Source organism: Ambystoma mexicanum, chromosome 2q, assembly GCF_040938575.1.
Source record: "Ambystoma mexicanum isolate Mex_15411 chromosome 2q, UKY_AmexF1_1, whole genome shotgun sequence".
NCBI lineage: Eukaryota > Metazoa > Chordata > Amphibia > Caudata > Ambystomatidae > Ambystoma > Ambystoma mexicanum.
Window position 1 is genome coordinate 203,110,689 of NC_090924.1, and position 20,396 is coordinate 203,131,084.

General features: G+C 46.2%; 1 protein-coding gene and 1 long non-coding RNA gene across 2 annotated transcripts in view; one reads left to right on the top strand and one right to left on the bottom strand.

Moving 5' to 3' along the window:
* The window catches only part of LOC138569287 (uncharacterized), a 339,714-nt gene extending 324,837 nt beyond the window's left edge, over positions 1-14,877 (top strand). The window contains exon 3 of the long non-coding RNA XR_011303201.1: positions 14,817-14,877. This is a non-coding gene — a long non-coding RNA (uncharacterized lncRNA). The remainder of the gene's footprint in view (positions 1-14,816) is intronic.
* The window catches only part of SMG1 (SMG1 nonsense mediated mRNA decay associated PI3K related kinase), a 2,768,248-nt gene that overhangs the window by 282,413 nt on the left and 2,465,439 nt on the right, over positions 1-20,396 (bottom strand). The window lies entirely within an intron of this gene.

The window sequence follows — 20,396 nt, forward strand, 5'->3', positions numbered from 1 at the left end:
AAAAATCAAGTCAAAGGAAAGAGTAACTAAAGGGTGGTACCTAAAGCTAGAAATATCAAAAGGCCCTAGAAGGGTAGTACTAAACAGGAGATATGTGATGACACCCTTCAATCAAATCTCAACTTTATGCAATGTCTCTACGGAGAACATAAAAATAGGTGAGTTTGTAACAGAAAAGCGCATGGATCAGGTGATATTACATCTAAACTCAAATAGGATCAAGCTGAAATTGTTAGAGGCCAGTGACATTCTCAGAAAAAAGGGCTTCCGATTGGAAGCTTTCGAAGAGAAAGCTAAGCAAGTCCCTACAAAAGAAATTAACATGAAAGAAAAAGAAAAAAATGGCGAGAAGAAAACATACAAAGTGATAAAGGACAACGAAAAGGAAAAGAGAAAAATCTGGATCCGTTCTAGTGAGTGAAACTAGAAAGGACCAATGAATGAACACAAAAGTACTGCCAAGAACCCAAGGGGAAAAAATATCTACAACAGAAAAAACTGCTGCTCTGGTCAGAATATTGTGGTTCACAGTGGACAACTCAGGAAAAATGAGTAAAAGCAAAAACAACTTTAATGAAGGGAAAAAGAAGTCAGACGATTGGACATGGATGGCCAATGCCCTAATCACTAAGAAAAAACAAATAGATTGATGAGGAGCCCCAAAGAAACGTCCACTGTGCCTCCTGGAACACCAGAGGCTTTAAACATCTGTTCCCAGGTGGAAGCAATTTCTTGGGCAAATATGACATCATATCTATACAGGAATCTTGGCTACGGAAAACCCCAGTATGTGAGGGATATGAAGTTTACATAAATCCGGCCAGAAAGGGGCCAAAGGGGAGACCATTGGCGGGCCTGATGACCCTAAAAAAATGAGACAGTTACTTACAAGTTTTGGAGCACCACATACCAAATCCTTTTGTGCAAATTCTTACAATAGCATTTCAATCAGAGGTTAAAGACGGCCCAACCAAGATGCTATTGATTAACACTAATTGGAGTGAAAACATGCCTAAAGTTGAAAGCTACCTAAAAGATATCACGGAAGCCATCAACAAGGCAATGATGAGGGACAAAGACCAACTTATCTTACTCAGTGGTGACTTAAACATCAAACTACTGAACAAAGATGGAAGAAAAAAAGTGGTAGAACAACTTGTAGGTAAAGAAAAAAAAATGGAGGAAACGCGAATTAGTGATATGAAGATGCTAAACAGCCAGACGAGAGGCGATCTGATGGGGGCTAAAACATGGCACTGTGGAAACACTGGAGCTTGTTTGGATTATTGTTTTGTAGGAAGTAATACCCTGGAATGGGTAAACTCCGTTATAATAAAGAAGCAAGCAAACAGTGACCACAGCCTATTGGAAATAGAACTCTTGGAAAACAAGAAAACCACCAATGAGAAAGGGGTGGAGGAAACGGAAGTGTCCTGGGAAAGAAATTGACTAAGGATAAAAAAACACTCAATACCAAAGTTGGTGGAGAAATATAATAATGCTATAGGAAATGGTAAAGATGTGGTGGCATACAGATGGCTGTTGGAAGCTTTTGAGGTCAAGTATGATCCCAACAGAGTTAAAATAATCAAAAGGAAGCATGCCTATGATGAAATCTTAGTTACTAAAGGAAAACAATACAGAGCCGATCTGGCACGTATTAAAAAGAAAAACTCTTTAGAGAAAGAGTAACAACTGAGGAAGTGTCGGCAAACAAAAAAATTGGCCACGCTCCACAAGATATCAGAGAGCACAGGGAGAGGCGGAAAAAATGCTAGCCGCAGTGGCAACGAACAATCAAGAAGTACGTGGGATATAACAGGGATCTCTGCCAATCTGCAATAGGTGTTAACCAAGTCTCAGAGGAAAATTGGATTAACCATTACACCACCCTGTATGAGGAAAAGAATGAGAAAATGAATATAGAGAACGATCATGACGAAAACCCCTGGTCAATTGAATTTGACCGTGATGACATCTTAGGGATGATTAAAAAAAACTAAATTCCTCGAGGGCAGCAGGGCCTGATGGCATCTCAAACAAGATGCTTAAGGATAGCAGTGAAGAATGGACAGACCTAATTGTCACACTGTTTCAACAAATAAAGACTATCCAGAAAAATTCCTGCTTCTTGTAGAGAGGCATTCATCATGCCAATTTATAAAAAAAGGGGACAGAGGAAACCCCAGAAATTCTAGGCCAATAGCTTTGCTGGACTCAAAAGGCAAACTATTTGCGTCCATCCTGCTAAGAGACCTGAAGAAATGGGCGAAACAGGCCGACATTCTGGATGAGAGGCAAACAGCTTTCATCAGTGGAGTAGGAACATCATTAAACTTGTTCCTACTGAATCTTATGAAAGCAAAGGCACTAGAAGGAAAAAAAGCCATCTACTTAGCCTTTATCGATCTTGAACAGGCGTTCGACGGGATAAACCGTGATCCCCTGTGGCTAAAGTTGAAAAGCGGGGGATGCTCGGTCGATCTATTAGAAGCCATCCGAGCCCTGCATACCAATACTACCATCCAGGTCCAAACAACAGCTAATGGAGGGGTTACAAAAAAGATCAAAACATCTCGAGGGATAAAGCAGGGATGTGCCCTAGCACCCCTTCCTCTGTCATATATATGGCCGACATGAAGATCTCACAAGGAAGGGTTCACGCTTTTGCCGCTTAGATCGATGGGATTGAAGTGCCTTGGGTGCTGTACGCCGATGATGCAGTATTTCTCGATCTAACGCCCATCGGTCTTCAGCGACGGATAGAGGCTTTCAAAGAGTTTCTAACTGAAAATTATATGAAAATAAACATTAAAAAATCCATGGTATTAACAATGAAATCCAGTCGGGGGGAAAAAAGTGTAAAGAAACACTTTGTCTGGTCACTAGATAATGAAAACTTGGAGGTGGTAGACAAAATTATATCTAGGAGTGAGGATAAACAAAAACAGTAATGAAGAGGGCCATTATGCACCAATCTGGGAAAAATTAATGACTTTGACAAACCAGGGGCTAGTCATAAATCGAAGAAATTGAAGATTTTCTTTGACGCCTATCCTAACCTTTTACAAACAAAAAGGTGGTAGTCGTAATTACCCAAGGAGAAGAGGCATTGCTAGCCCTCCGTTGGGAAATCTGGAGTTCATGCGAGGCATACTTCTGGCGAAAAATCTTGAAGCTACCAAACTCGCTGCCAATGGAGCTAATAAGAAATTAAGGCTATAATCCCTGGCGTCAATGGTCTCGCGGAAAACTATCTCTCTACCGACAAACCACCACAACCCTTTGAAATTCTAGCACAGAAAGGGCTGATAATTAGAGACGAGATACTCGTACGCTGGAAGATTAAATGTAAAAGTCTCTTGGAACATCTCAACATCTCGGAGGACATCTTAAAATATAATCCCGACAAGGCAAAAAGAACCCTCCAGGAAAAGGATTGGGAAGAAACCCAAGAGAAGAAATGGGCGAAAAATCTGAGTCATAATATCATTTGGGAGCGGAAAACATTGAATACCCTCCACCCTTATCTGAATAAGTTTCCATCAAATCATTACAGAGACCTGCTGTTGCGATGCAGACTGAATATCTGGGCCTCTAGAGAAGTAAAATGGAGGAGAAAGTTAATAGAAAAGTCTAATTCGCACTGCAGGTTCTGTGAAAATAAAGACTCATTGGAGACCAGACATGTTATGTTAAACGGCCCGGCACTGGAACTGAAACGCCTGACGGAAATGGGAAGTTACACGGCCGAAATTTCCCCAGAGACGGAGGAAGAATATTGGGAGAGATTATTGACAGTGGAAAAGGTGGGGAGAACAATTGACGCTTTAAAATTTGTTGAATCCTTGAAACTGGGGTTGGAGATGGAAGGATCATGAGAATCAAGGGAGACAACTGGACTATAGTAAACTCCCATTTAAATGGTCGGAAAGAATGAACAAACATTACATAACAATAAGGTCATATACCTAAATAGTGAAAAATGGAAATGCTAAAGGTTTAAAGTGTTTAACCAATAACATTTTTAAAAAAAGGCACCCCTTGAGATGCGTTGCGCACTTCCCACCATCATAGAGCTTGCCAAAACTCCTGGTTGTGGGCGATCTTGACTGTCCAAGAGCCCGTGACTTGCAGCCACTGCGCATCAGGAACTCTTGAAGAAGTCTCATCTGGAGCCTGCAGAATGGAACGAGGTGGATGCAGGAGGACATCATGTCTACCTATGACTTGATGGCCCGCGTCAGAGAATTGCGCCAAAAGGAGCTGGATCTTCCCAGGACAGCCGTCACCCTCTTCCCCAGAGGGAGTAGCCAAGTATTATATTGTGTTGAGAGGGGTGCCTAGAAACTGAGCGTTCTGCGATGGCTCCACGCAGGACTTCAATAGTTTATAGAGAATCCGAGCTGCGTGAGAAGACAAATGGTCTGGGCAGTGTGCTTGATTGCCAGCGCGTGAGCCAATGAGCCGCCCGTCATCCAGATAAGGATATACGTGGATGCCCTTATTTATTTTATTTATTGGGCATTTATAACACCCCTAAACAGCAATAGTGCTTCAAGGAGCAATGAGACGTGGATGAGCTGCCACTGGAGCCAAGCACTGAACACCCTTGGTGCAGTCTTCAGGCCGAAGGGCAGAGCCTTAACATTATAGTGCCGTCCCTGGACGACAAACCACTGGATCTTTGAATGTTTTGGATGAATGGGAACGTGAAAGTGGGCGTCCTCCAGGTCCAAGGCCGCCAGGAAATCCCCCCCTCCTCCAGCTGGTCGAGCACAGGCTCCAAAGTGACTATCCTTAACTTCTGGGATTTCAAATACTTGTTGAGCCGCTTTAAGTCTAGGATTGTCCGCCACCCTCCATCTTCCACAACAGAAAGTATGTGGAGTACACTCCGGAGCCGCTGAAGGACGGGCTGTATCGCGCCCTTTCTTGACATGACCCGAACCTCTGCAGAAGTTGGGCAATGTGGAGATCTTGTCACGTCACAGGAGGAATGCAAGGACAACTGTGTTGGAATTCCAGGGTGTGCCCCTGATGAAGAACATCCAGCACTCATTTGTCCGTGGTGATGGTCTTCGACTTGAAGACAAAGTTTGCTAGCCTGCCACCAACTGGCGTGCAAATGTGAGGGCCCAGATCCGCCGCTGGTTCAGGCCCGATTGAGTGTCTGCGTCCTGGTTGGCCGTTGTCTGCTGCCAAAGGCTTGTGAGCACCCCCTGTAGGCTTCCTGTGTGGTAGAGCAGGAGGGCTGGCAGTAGGGTGCAGAGTACCCCTTGGAGAATCTGCCCGACTTTGCCCTTGAGGAACGAAAGGACAAGCTCCTCTGCCTCATTGTCCCAAGGGGCCGTGCTGTCTCCATGTTGGTCTTAATCGATTGGAGTGTCTTGTCCACAGCCTTGCCAAACAAATTACCTCCATTGAAAGGCATTTCCACCACCTTGGCCTGCAGGTCTGCCCTGAAGTCAGTGGCCTTCAGCCAACCTTGGTGGCGAAGAGTCATCCCGTTGACAATCTGGCAGAAGCCAGAGTCTGCAATATCCAAAACCACTGATAGCATGGGCCAGAGGCTACTTTGCCCTCCTGAAACAGGGCCATGGCCATTAGCCTTCTTGTCGTCTGACAGGAAGTCCAAAATCTGCCCGAGCTTATACCAGAGTTTCCAGTCATACTGCGACAGGATGGTCAGGGCGTTGGCAGCCTCGACAGTGGAAGCAACGGTGTAAATGATGCATTTCTCCACTGCATCAAGCTTCTTCCCCTCTGTGTCAGTAGGAACAGTTGATGAGGGCGATGGGTTTACAGAGCGCTTTCTGGCTGCGGCAAACACCACAGAGTCTAGAGAAGGCTGTGATCTCAAGCCCGTAGGGGCAGAGTCCGGGACCCAGTACTTCTTCTCCAGCCTGTCTCTTTTGGGAGGAGCAGTATTCAGTGTCTTCCTGAGGTCTAATCCCACTTTGCACACATCATCCAGCAGAGGGATGGACATGACTGTCTTCCGTGAAGATTACCAGCATTGAAAAGAGAACCCCTCCTCCAGGACCAGATTGAAGAGAGCAGAAGCCCTCACGATCATGGCATGAAAAGAGCCCACTTTGTCCGGGGCCACACCATTGCAGGTTTATCACCATCAAGCGACTCCCCATCCGCGTGTACATAGTAATCATACTCATCCGCATGCGTTACTGTAGTGTCCGTACCTTTGTCGATGCGTGGCTGCACTTCTACCACCAGAGATAAAGGTCTCCAGGTGGCGTCGGCTGCTATGGCGCCAGACGGGGGTTTGGCCTTGCAGGGCTAGGCTGCTGCTTCGGCCTTGCAGGACTCATCCTGGGAGGATTTCTAGCCGGTGGCCTGGGAGGGCAGTCAACTTGCCCAGGCACAGGGGCTGCCTGCAACCCCTGCTGTCTCTCCGACACTAAGGTGTGGAGTGTAGTCAGAATGTCCAGTGACATGTCCCTGGGAACTGGTGGAGGCATGAATGGGGCCGCCTGCCGAAGCTCCAGGCTAAAGCGTGCCTTCAAGTTTCCTCTCGGGACAGATGCCCAAGACCTCCTTCATGATCAGAATAGTAGCCTTTAGGCAAACTGATGTCCTCTGAGCTCGTATAGATGGGAGGGCACCGCCCAGGAGACCACATCTGCATTGACACAACATCCCCATCAGCCTGGGGAGGAAATCAATGAGAAGCACCAGCTTCTTCTCCTTGCCCAAATCCCTAGGGAACAAGGCGACAATGGGCACCTGCACCCTGATCGGCTCATCCCCTGTGGTCGTTGACGGAGCCTCTGCAGCAGCCGTAGGCTTCGGAGGCAGAGCCACTCTTGGGGTAGCCGTTGTCATGACCTGAGACACCACAGTAGTGGTAGGCCCTCCTTTCGACGAAGTAGTGATGGTTGTCAAAGGGATCAAAGGGGCAACCTCAAAGGACCTCAACCTCTTCTTGTCAGAGGGAGCACACTCGTGGGGCTGGCTGGTTCTGCATGAGGCATGACTGCACCGGGGTGCAGGAGTCTGAGGCCTTGCACCCTCCTTGATCCAAGCCACTAATCTTTGATAGTGGTCCCACTTCTTTTTCGCTGGGAAACCACAGAAAATCTTGCATCCGTCCTCGTCATGGCCAGGATGCATGCAGGCAATATAGGCACTTCAGGTGCTGATCCTCGACGTAGACATTCCGCATTTCGTGCAGATCTTGAAGTGACTCCTTTTCTCCTCAGACATCGTCGATGTGCGAAGTAGGCCCAAGCCTGGGCCTTCTGAAATTCGAAGAGAAGATCCGGTGATGAAGGTGGATCTTTGCCGGCAACAGATCCCTGCCGCCAGTAGTCGATCGTTGGTCGACAATGGCAAGATTCTGGAGAAAAATAAATTGACTCCCAACATTGAAACGTGCAGCAAAAATCTGAAGATGGTCACCAGGGGTGGAGCTTAGGGAGGCGAATGTCATTGGATGGGGGCAGTATGAACGATAGGACAGTGATTGGGTTAGAGCAGAAATGTAGTATTCTGGCTAAAGCAAAACTGCTTTTCTTTTTACTGAGGATTCCCAGCCTGATGACAGGAATATTCATGAGCATGTGAATCCATGCCAGACACCATGCTGGAGAAGCTGCAGGATGCCAAGAGGCTGAACAACTGTAGGAAGACAAGGACTGACACGTATTGGGAAGTCTAGAATCTGGTGACCACCTGTTAGATGTGTAGAGTTCTGTCCTCAGAAGGAAAAGCCTTGCCCAAGGGAGAATCCCAGATGCTCTGAATAAAATGAAGCACTGAGAAGTTGTCAGTTGGGACTTCAAGTTGAGGGAAAAGCCCAGTCTGTGAAGGAGGAGGCAGGTGCGACTGAGATGATCCATGGCTTGGTTCGGAGACCGCGCCTTGATGAACCAATCATCCAGGTACGGAAATACGTGAATTCCCCCCTTTCCTGCCACTAACACCCCTACAAATCCTCAGGGACAAGGTAAGGTGAAAGCCAGTACTCAAAACTGGTAGTGATTATTGCCTGTAATTAACCTCAGGTACGTCCTGTGCTTTGGATGAAGCAGCACATGGAAATAAGCATCCTGTAGGTCACCAACCAGTCCTGAATATCCAGGGCCTGGAGGACCTGCACAAGTGTTACCATCTTGCACTTGTCCTTCCTGAGGAACTTGTAAAAGGGTCTTGTGTACAAGATGGATCGCAGTACTCCGTCCTTTTTTGGGACAAAAAAATAAAGGTACCACCACCCCTGTTCCCCTGGTACTAGCTCTACAGCAACCTTCTCAAGAAGAGAGTAAACCCTTTTCAGGAATAGTAGATGTGGGACAGGGGGTGGTCTGGAACGGGGGCAGTGGGGGCAGTCTGGAAGATGCTTTAAAAATTAAAGTTACTCACCGTAGTGACTAGAGTACTCATAGTCCCCGTTCCTCCATCGGTGTGGGCGTCACCCAAAATGGGGATTGTACCAAAACCTTTGGCTGCAACCAGTTGACCTTCCCCATTAAATTGAGCATAGCGCGTGGGGTGTGGCCTAGGCTTGGGAACATTTCGCTGAGGCCCCGCACTCCGGCGCCTCACCTCAGTCCCCTCTGAACACATCTGTCATGAATAAAGCTTCAGGCTCTAGAAGATTTGTGGCCCCCTTTTTTATTCGCAAGAGAAGCCGTGCTCAGAAGGGTTCTGGCCGTTTAAGACGAGGACTACCATGTGCATGGAAGTTGGCTTGGCAACGCTGGCGTCCCGTCACTTCCTCATTGCCCTGCCTCCGGTGTGCTGCTAGTGGGTTCACGTGATCGCTATGCGTTCACGTGATTGTTTAATAAGCGCCGCCGGGAATCACTCGGTGCTTATGACCTTCCTGGTTTCCAGTGGCGTTACTTTGTACCTTGATTCTTGTGAACCTTCCCTCCCTTTCCCCGCCCTTCTTGGAACTGCTATCCCGTGTTTCGGACTTCGTATTGTCCCTGGATTCTGCCTGTCTTCTTCATCCTTGGTGTTTGGACTTTGTTTGCTGCCTTCATCGTACTGCTTTGACCTCGGAACGTCCACGGACTTTGAACTAGCCTACGTTTGTTTGCCTTTTGGATTGCTTCTCTTACTAAGCCCCTTTGGAACTTCTTCGGATCTTGCTGGCTTTTTGGGATTGCGACAGACTTCTCTTTGAACTACCTTGACTTACGGATACTTTTGGATTTTGGTTGTGGATTTGCCTTTGGATTTGAAACTGTGTGTACTTTGAACTTGAGACTGCCAGTGAGTTCTGCTTAGGCGTCCTCGTTCCGTCGGGGTAGGCTCTGGTTGGATCCCCTGCATTCCTCTACGGACCATCGACTCTTCGTTGCCTCAGCTGCTCCAGTACAGCTTCCTTCACGGTAAGGGTGTATTTTGAGCATTCACTTTTGGTAATCATTAGCCTGCCAATTCCACTCGCTAGCATTTATTGTTGTATTTCCTTATCCACAGTGGTACAACTGGTAGATTGGTTGGCACATTTCCTTGGGTTTGAGAGTTCTTAACTCAAAGGTCAGTGCTTTGTTATTTATTGCTTACACTGTATTAGTGTTACGGATTGTGGTTAACTTACATCACTGTCCTTGCAGTCGCTTCCAGTCTACCTATACTCCTGTGTCAGCACACCTTATCCTGAGTACTACAGCCATCTTGGTCTTCGTTTGGCATCCTATCTTTTGGCTACTAGATCGCACTGGTTGTTTATTTCCAGCCAGCGGGGTATAATAGTCAGAAGAATTCTTCGGCTACACAACAAGGGCAATATTCAACCCTGACAACATCGGACGCTTAGATACCTGGCTGCTCTTATTCCATAATAGCCCATGGCATACTAGAAGGGGAACTGCTGTATTCGCTATGCCACGTTCTGCGAGCTCTCCCCTTCTATTGTATTGATGCTGCTTAAGTTCAGAACATATTCAAATGCAAGTTCAATGAGATTATGTTAGGCGGAATCCTGTGCAGTTCCCCTTGGGGAACACTGCAAAAAGATTAAGACTACAGGAGCAGCAGTAAACCCAATTGGTAGCAGTCTGCACCACCCAGATTTACCTGGTAGCTGTGGCTGAGCAGTCAGACTTCTCTCAAGAAGAGTAGGGCAGTATGTAGAGTATACACAATAGGGTCAAAACACAGTAGAGCAATCAAAACACTGACCAGAGCTTTGTATAAAAAGTATATAGTTATTTATTTAAAACACACTTTAGGCAATACACTAGCACTCTCAATGTAAAGTAATCAAAAACACAGTTGGGTAAGTATACACACCTCCCTTGATAACTATCAGACAAGTCAGGGTTAAAGCACAACTATTTGTTAAGACAGAAGTGAGCGCTTAACCTAGATGGCACTCCAATAGTTTAGGTTAAAAAGGGAGAGAAAAGGCAGAGCATAAAATAAAACAGTTCCCAACACTTTTAAGAGTTCAGAGCAAGGGGAGAAAGGCAGGTTATAGAGCCAAAGTTCATAGGCCAGGCCCACTTTAAATGGAGCAAAGCGACGTGTGCCCAGGATCACACGGTTTAACGTGCACTGAAAGTCTTTGCAGAGTGTTCAAAAGAGGTTGGGCTGAGTCAAAAGATATAGTTAGAAGGCCTGGAGCCAACCCAGTTTAGAAGCCAAGGATTTAAGGGTCACCTTTAGCAATCTGTAGAAAGGGAGGCCAGGCAGGACACAGTACCTTAAAGGGAAGGAAGCTCCAGCGGGGGCAGTTGTTCCTGGCAGTGGTTGAGGTTTGTGGTTCCCACCAGGGGAAGAGAAGATCTCGTCGAGGAGGAAACGTGGAGTCGTTGCACTGCACAGGGATGAAACCAGCCGCGGAGTTCCAGATTAAAAGGTGCGGTCCTTTTATTCACGGTCAAAAGTGGCGAGCTTGGCTATCCGCCCGCTGGGGGGCTTGGCACGGGCGATTCGACCAAGTGACGTCTTTGGAAGCGAAAAAGGGCGAACTGGTTGGTCCCACCAGCTGAAAGGGAGAAGACTCTCCAGCAGAAGATCTTCTCTTGTCGTTGGAAAAGTGGCGAGTTCGTTGCAGCAGGGCTTCACCGGTGGTGTCGTCGGTTGCAGGTGGCTCAGCTTCTTCCCTCTTCGGATTCTTAGGTCCTGTGGCGACTTCTGAAGTTCCAGTCCCAAAGGCCCTGCTTTTATGCAGAAAAACCCCCATTCATCAGCCTAGCTGTCAATCACACATGCTAAGTGGTGAGCCGAGCGGCTCACCACTGGGCCAATCACAGTAGAGTGTGACTTGGGTTGCTAAGGCAACACAGTCCAGGGTGCCAATTCCCCCCCTCCACCCTTCCTGTGGAACCCAGACAGAGTGGCACCATTTGGAGGGCTTCTGTGGAGAAGCCTGCCAAAATAGTGGAACAAAGGGCTCGACCTTGGTCAGAGTTACAGAGACTGACACAAACGCCATTTTAGAATCGAGTTCTGGCAAAAAAACCCAACCGGTGATTTAATATTAAATAAGTAAACCAGCGGTATCTTTAACATTGCCCAAAAAAGTGGTGCGTTTAAAATCAATGGGAAAATCCCATAGAGAATATTCCGAAGGAATATTTCGCGTGGTAACCACTGCCAGCAGCCAGAAACTTGACGAGGGGGGACGGGACAGTGCCCCCTCGAAAACAGACCCAGGGGCAATCGAATTACCCCTTACCAATGGTGACTTTACATGCCCTGGGAGACAGTAGTCAGTCCCAGGGTATGGAGTCTATGTTTGGGGGTCACTGTGACACCCCTGTGGTACTGCAATGAGGGTGCTGTGTACCACACATACAGAAACACAGATGATACCCTATGGAGTAAAAAGAAACCCCATAGCCCATAAGCACATAACAAGTCAAGGACATACCTCAAATCATGTCTAAGAGTGGGAGTAAAAGAGTCTCACTCTTAGCAGGAGAAAAAAAACAAACCCCAAAAATCCAGCAAAGCTGCTGGGGGACTCACTAGGTTTGGGAAATTAGCCTCATCAGAGAATTCTCCCTAACAGATTCAATTTATTTATTGTTGGTAGCATAAAATGTCAGCCAAACACAATTTCTGACTAGTTATTTATTGCTCAAAATGTCAGCCGCGCCCATCATATCGCACCCATATTACCATGCTCAAAATGTTTCTCCAATTTACTCTTAATAATAACATCTTTTTGTTCAATGACCAATATTATGCTCAAATCAAGGGTGTTGCCATGGGGGCAAAGTACGCCCCATCACTTGCAAATTTATTTATGGCACAATTGGAGGAAACTCACATTATGACAAATTCACAATACAATAGCAATATTGTCCCCTGGAAGAGGTTCATAGATTATGTTTTTATGATTTGGTCTGGAGTTTGACCAATTTCTGGAATACACAAACACCAACACATTTGGAATTAAATTTACTGGACATGCCAGCAACATAGCCATACATTTTCTGGATCTTACCATATTTATAGATGATGGCAAAATTAACACTAAAACATTCTGCAAATCGACGGAGGCCAATTCAACCTTGTATGCCACTAGTTCCAAGGGGGCTCTACCATTCAGAATATACCAAGAGGAGAATTCTACAGAGCTCGTAGACATTGTAAAAAATGAAGACTTCAAAATAGAATGCGAGCACCTTTCGGAAAGGTTCAGATAAAGGGGCTACTCTAAACAGAATATTAAGAGTAGCTTAAATAGATATAGCACCATGGAAAGATCCATCACTCTACAACCTTTCAAACATGCATCCCTATCGCACAACACTGTTGATGTCATTACAAAATTCTCTAGAGATTCCAAGTGCCTATACAAATTATTACACAAACATTGGGACATTCTCTTATTGGATAAGCGATATGTAGACTTGCTTGAAGTGACTCTTCCAAAGACATAGACATTAATGGCCATGTGATACCAATCAGAGACTTTATTAACTGCCGTACCACGCACGTGGTCTATCCACTGAGATGTGTCTGTGCCAAAACCTATATAGGATCCACCATTAGACAATTGTGTGTCAGGATACAAGAGCATATTTTGAGCTTGGGCAGCCAGGACCCTAAACTGCCACTTGCAATACATTGGCAAACCATGCACCAAACTAGCAACAAGGAAGATATACGTTTTATCGGTCTGATGAAAGCAAGGAGAGGTAAAAGAGGTGGCAATTTGGTATTAAAACTTAGGCAATTGGAAGCCAAATGTATTTGCCTACTTCGCAGCACTAAGGACGGTTTAAACAGCGATAATGAGATGTATGTATTTTTTCTTATGATTATCAGATCACATTTATGCTATTCGCTTTAAAACATCCTTTGGCAACGTTTGAGGAATTGCCTGCTAAGGATCATATGTGCACTGAGGTTCTGTACTATTTGTTATTGAATACGCTCAATTTGAATACTACTAATAGAACAGACCATATCTAGCAAAATAGACTATTATGAATATTTCTGTCATTATTAAGAATAGTCTGAATGTGGATTTTTGTAATGCATAATGCTTAGGATTATGATTATGGTTTTTCTGCTTCAACTGCACATTAGATAGCCAACATTGGTGTGGGCCGAAGGACCGCATTGTGACACTGTGCTCATTATCATTTTAAATTGCTTTATTTCATGTCATTCTTTTCACTATCAGTGAGATCACTCGCACCCATTTTACATTTTCCAGTACATACTACGGTACTTTCCCATTATTACTCTTTCGGTTTTCTGAATTCATTCAGAGCATGTGCATTGGATCAGTGGCTCTTTCTACAAGCATGCGTAATGCATTATAGAACAGCATCTTTGGTGCATCCGCACTCGATTATGATATATCCCATCACGAGTGGCGCCCGCGTGTTTGAACAACACCTGGTAGAAGTATGTAGGGATCAAGCCCTGAAACTTAGTTAAGCAGAACATTAGGACTGTTATAATAGACTATATTAATAATAGTACTTTTATATTTTCATATTTGTAGTTCATAGATGCACGTATTTGTGCTTCTGCTTGATAGGATAACCAGCTTGACAAAGCTTACAGCAATACCTCGGTCATACGTGAATGCTAAGGCACACCGTGCAGCACACAATACATCCGCTTGAACCCACACAGTGATATGAAATGTTTCATTTTGATATGGTGAGTTTCAAACCGCACGCTTTTAGATTTGCACCTTTTCTACTTTCAGTATTTTGACCGTTTAATCAGAATTTTCAGGCTAATTAGCAGGGAAATATTGTTAATCTTTCAACAGAACACTGAATACTAATTAGGACCAGATGAGTTTGTGAAGTTATTGTACGCCAGTTCACCATTAGAATCAGATGAATCTAGGTGAGTCACATCTAACTCTACGCACGGTTGTATTACTAGTGCATCCCGCGGTAACTATTTTGCAGCCTACGAAACAAGCATAGCTGAATATCCAGCATAGTTAATTCTTCTGCTTTGTGCTTATGGTAACTGGCATTCACATCCACTTTACTATGCTTGATTATAATTGCATGGTGTCACTCTGGGGTGTTGTCTGCTCACACCAATGCCATTACGTCATATTTGTATTATAGCAGCACACAAAAATTAGATTTGTTTTTCAACCAAAGAATCTTATTTCTGTTTATTTTCTTTGCTCAACCCCCGCATTTCCTGCTTATCCGACTACTACTGGGGTATGTGTACCAATTTTATATTATTTCATTTCTTCCTTATTTTTATCAAACAATATGCTTATTGACTTACTTGTTTTTTCTCAAATACATTTCCTGCTTTTTACTTATTCCAATGTCAATGTGTATTGGACTAATGGTGACACACATTGTAATGTCATGTTTTACCTTTTGCGTCAGCCTTGAAAACGACGGAAGTCAAAATACGTGTCTTGACATTTTGAGCAATAAATAACTAGTCAGAAATTGTGTTTGGCTGACATTTTATGCTACCAACAATTATTCTAAATTGAATCTCATTGAACTTGCATTTGACCATGTTCTGAACTTAAGCAGCATCAATACAATTGAAGGGGAGAGCGCGCAGAACGTGGCATAGCTAATACAGTTCTCCGTGATTAGGTGTTAGTGGGTACACCATCCCATGTTTCACGACGCGCAGCTCAATCGCGTTTAATAAGCAATAGGTGAGCATAGTGCACCAGTACGGGCCTTTCACCCACATTCCCTTATTTACTAGCAGGGAAAGGTGGGTGGGACGTATGGCGGAAAGGGGACTATGGCCCATGAGTTCTCTAGTCACTACGGTGAGTAACTTTCATTAGTCCTACATCCCGTCCCCTTTCCAACATCCTTGTAGGTGATTCTACCGAACAAGACCGTAGGTTGGAGCCATGACAACCTGCCTTATATCTATAATGAAACATAAAAAAGGTTCTTCAGAACGACCTGGCCGAACTCTGCATCGCACCTTTAGCTGGTATCCAGGGAATAGTGCTTACAGAAGGCCGACTGAGTGGACCAGGTAGCCGTCTTTTGATATTGCTATTTTATTTCTATTCCGCTCGTACACAAGTGTTTCAGAGTGCGACAAGGCAAGGGAGGGGAACAGAGGAGAACAAAACAACGATCTTACTAGGCCCAGTGACATTGAGAATGCGTAAGTGCATGGGAGAGGGGGAAGGGAAAAGTGCATGGAAGGGGGGAGAAGTGGAAAGTGTGAAGCAAAGGAGAAACAGATCAATAATAAATAAATAAATAATAAGGGCAACACACAGTGGTAGTGCAGCCAGCAATTTGCAAGTGCTAGGTTTAAGGCAGCAGACAGGGTAGGTCTGATAAGTGCACGAAGTAAAAGGGGGTGCTGTATGGGTACAGATACAGACCCTAGTGCAAGGGGTGGCCCAGAGGCAGTACGGGAGGGTGGCAGGGTGAGCAGGTACCTGGGCCTGGACGACAGAAGGTGGCCAGGTGCACAGTGCCAAGAGAGACCAGATCAGCAGGGGACAGGGGGACCGAAGGCAGAAGAAAAGAAGAAGGTCTTGAGGTGATTCCAGAACCGGAGATGGTTCTCCTCAAGTTTTAGAGTGGCAGGGAGGCCCCAGCCGAAGACAGATAAACCCCCAGCTCATTTCTTTGAAAAATGACCGACCCTGAGGGAGGTAGAGGAGCGAAGAGCTCGAGAGGAGAGTTATTTGCGAAGGGATAGCTGAAGGTATTTTGGACCCAGGCCACAGAAAGCCTTGTGGACAATGCAGAGGGTTTTGAATTTAATCCTTGTATTCACTGGGAGCCAAAGGAGAGATTTCAGAGCTGGAGAGATACGATCACAGGGCTTGAGGCCAAGGACAAGTGTCGCAGTCCTGTTCTAGATTAGTTGCAGAGGGCGGAGAGTAGAGGCAGGTAGATTTAGAAAGAGGCTGTTACAATAGTCCAACCTAGAGAACCAGAGCTTGGGAGACCATGAGCATTGCTGATGACATCCCAAGAAGCATATCTCTGTAACAGACCGGCCATTGCCTTAGCTCTGACCGTATGAGCGTGAATTCCCTACGGAAACGGTTTGCCCATGGCCGTGTATACCTCTGAAATGGCCTGAACAAGCCAACGGGCTAGGGAAGCCTTGGAAGACTGAGAGCCAGGGGAGGAGCCCCCAAAAGTCACAAACCATGCCTCAGACTTCCTGAAGGATTTCGTCCGAGAGAGGTAAAACTTGAGCACCCTCTTGAGGTCCAAGGAACGTAGGGCCCTTTTTAGCTCAGACTGTGGGTTTGGAAAGAACACAGGCAGGCAGATCTCTTAATCCAGATAAAATGGAGAGATCACCCTGTGCAAGAAGTTTGGGTGAGTGCACAAGATGACCACGTCGTCGTAAATCATGGTGAAGGGCTTGCACGAAGACAATGCCTGCAGTTTACTGACCCTGCACACAGAGGCGAGAGCTACCAGTAAAGATGTCTTTAGTGTTATCAAGCAGATGTCCACAGTGGCCATCGGCTTGAAAGGTTTGCGCTGTAAGGCAGCAAGAACTACATTGAGGTCCCAGTACGGGTGCAGCCCATGCACCGGAGGAAAAATTCTAGACAACCCCTTTTAACCACCTGGTTGGCTGCCGAAAACACAAGTTTAGGGGAATTCTTGTAAGCTTCAATGGCCACCAAATAAATGTAGCAAGTATCCACCTGAACTCCAGAACAGGCCAGGTGTGCTGAAAAAGCCATTACGTCATCCAGAGGACTAGTGACAGAATCCAGACCCTTGTCACAAGCCCAATGGCAAAACCAAGTCCATTTGCTTTTATACTGGGACCGAGTAGAGGGCCTCCTGGCTTGTTGAATGTCCCACTTGTCTTCCGAAAATTGAGCATGCACCAGGCCGCCAGCGCCAGCCTGGCCGGGGGGGTTCCACTGCCCTGCTGCAACAGGAAGGTAGATGGGACCCTGGGAGCACAACTGCAGCAAATCCCAAAACCAGGCTCCCGAAGGCCAGTGGTGGGCAATCAGGATGAGAGTGCAGCCCACCGATGCCCGTAACTTGCAGAGGGTCTGCGGGAGCAGAAGGTGGGAGGGGTTGGGAGACAGAACGCATAGCAGCTGTGGCTGTGCCAACAGATCTGGAAGGCATCTCACAGAGACACCCGTCCCCATCCTGCCCACGAAGCAAACTGGGGGCACTTGGAATTCCGAGGAGATGCAAACAAGTCCAGGTCCATGAACACCCAAAGCTCGAACAGGGGCAACAAGGAGTCTGTGTGCAAATCCCACTCGTAGGTGTTGAACCCCAAGCAGCTCTGCTAATCCGCTTCTGTACTGATGTCCCCCCGGGAGGTGGATTGCGGAAATCCAAACCCCCTCCGTCAGGGCCCATTCCCAGATCAATACCACCTCCATGAAGAGGAGGGGGGGGGATGGTTGCCACCCCGATTGTTCAGGTAAACATTGTAGTAGAGTTGTCCGTCCTGACCAGAACAGACCTGTCCTTGATGAGGGGCAGAAATGCCTTGCGGGCCAGGCCCACTGCCCTGAGCTCGAGCAGATTGATATAAAGGAGGGCTTCTGCCCTGGGCCATACGCCATGAATCATGTAGCTCTCCAGAGTAGCCCCCCAGCACGAAAGCGAGGAGTCCGTCACCACCAGGGTAGGCTCTGGCCAGGAGAAGGGGGTTCACACGGAAACATTGCCGTCCGTCACCCACCAGCGAAGATCGGGCAGGAGAAGCAGGGATACTAGGATACTGTCTGACTGAGACCCTGTCTCCTCATTCCAATTGACCGCAAGTTAGAGCTGGAAGAGCCTCATCTTGAGGCGAGCGTGCTGTACATTGAGCACGCAGGAGGCCATCGGGCCCAGACGGTGCCGGAACCACCATGCCGAGGTGGTCGAGTTGACCAGAAAGTGCCCTATCACCTTGCGAAGGGAAAGGATCCTCTCTGGCATGGGGAATACCCGCTGAATGCCTGTGTTCCAATAGAATCCCATACCCTGGGTTCCCTAGTTACAGACGCTACTAGGAATGAACACCTGCTTCGTTCTTCAGGTATAGAACCATTGAAGTGATCCTGACTCCATGGATTTAAAGACAGTAGGTTAATCAAGCCTTTTAAGAACCGACTCATATTATCTCCCTCTCTTTCTGCCAGTGGAGATCGAGCGCGCTGGGGAGCACACTTTTTGTCATTGTTGACCACCGTGGATTCAGAGACATAGACGACATCTTTCCAAGATCGCCGGCCATTCAGAATACATTAAGCTGTACAAGATAATTGGCATTACACCCATTGATGATATAGTATAATGTGAGCATAATGATATAGCGGCTCATTTTCTTGTATACATTTTTGTAGACGCTACAGCAGATGTGACCCAGGCGTTCGAACATTGGGATTACCTATCCTTGTGCTTTTAGCACATTGAATAACAGAGCATCGGCACCACATGGCCAAACAGAGGCATTCAACCTTTTGCTGAGTGTCGACCTCTGTTAATCTTTGAGTTGCCTTCCGTTGCCAATATGTATATATAGAACATGAGTCACTTACTCATGATGCGATATTGCTTTCCCCTGTAGATGTCACACCAGATGTGAATTAGATGTCCTGGGACCTGTCTAATGTGCTCTAGCACTGTCAGCATCCTGCATATTACAGATTAACAGCACATGTCTTAACATAGACATTTAAGCATTTGGTGAGTTTTCTTTATGCTTCGATCTATCCCTCTATGCCAAAATATACTCTGATATCGTACCTATCCCATTGTATTTGTTTTTGGTGTCGTATCCGCAAAGTACATATTAACACATGCTTTAATGAGTCAAACATGAGCACAATCAGATGGAAACCACGGAATGTGTTGACACAGAAAATATGGATACTCACCTGGCAATGCTTGTACTTTATGTTATGCATTGTTTTGAATTGATTCTGCCCTTTACTGCATCAAACGTACTAGTTGAATTTTAACAGGCAAATGTACGTTTTTCTTTCTCTGTGTAAGATATCAACAACCTTAGGGAAGAAGAGGAATGACCTCGAAACGCGTCGGCCATAGAATTTGATCATTTGGATGCGCTTTCATTCATATATGTTGTTTTGATTAAACGCGGTTATTTTAAGAAATCCGACTTGTAATCGTGTTTTGGTATTGATACATTTTTTTGGAACTTATAAAGTAGATTTAAATTGCTCATTTGTAGAAGGAATACTAATTGCCACAAGGGAAAATTTTGATAGTGTGCAGGAGACGGGAGGGATCCAATCTGGGATACTCTTCTGTTTTTCTCGTGTTCCAACGCTCCCCTAGAAAGACCAGATCCAAGGAGGGGAACAATTACGACTTACTCTGGTTGATGGAGAAGCCAGCTGATGAAGAATATCCAGCAACCTCTGGCAGTGGTGTATCACCTCCTCGGTTGACCCCCGCCCCCACCAGCCAGTCATCCAGATAGGGGTGTAGGTGATGGCCCTCCAAACGGAAGAAACCCACCACTGAGTTCATCAACTTCGTGAAGACATGAGGGGCCGAGTTCAGGCCAAAAGGCAGCACCTTGTACTGAAAGTGGTACGACATAACCGTGAACCGCAGAAACTTCTGATGCGGCTGGTAGATGGGACGTCCAGGTATGCATCGTTGAGGTCTAGGGAGCATATCCAGTCCCCTGCAGGGAGTAATCATCTTGAAGCGTTCTAGCGGTAAAGACAAATTGAGAAATTACAGGTCTAGGACAACCCTCAGGCCAGCCTGATTGTTCTTGGGTAGTGTAAAAATTCTGGAGTAGAAGCCGGAGCCCCTGTCTGAGTGAGGAACCGGTTCTACCACCTGCATCTCCAAGAGTGAACGGACCTTCCGTAAAAGAGACAGGACCGATCTGATGGAGACGATGGTAGAGGAAAAGGAAGAGGAAGAGGAAGACTGAAGGCTGTGGGGACTAGGGATAGGACCCAAGGGTTCTTGAAAAGCTGCTTCCAGCCGTCCTGGAAA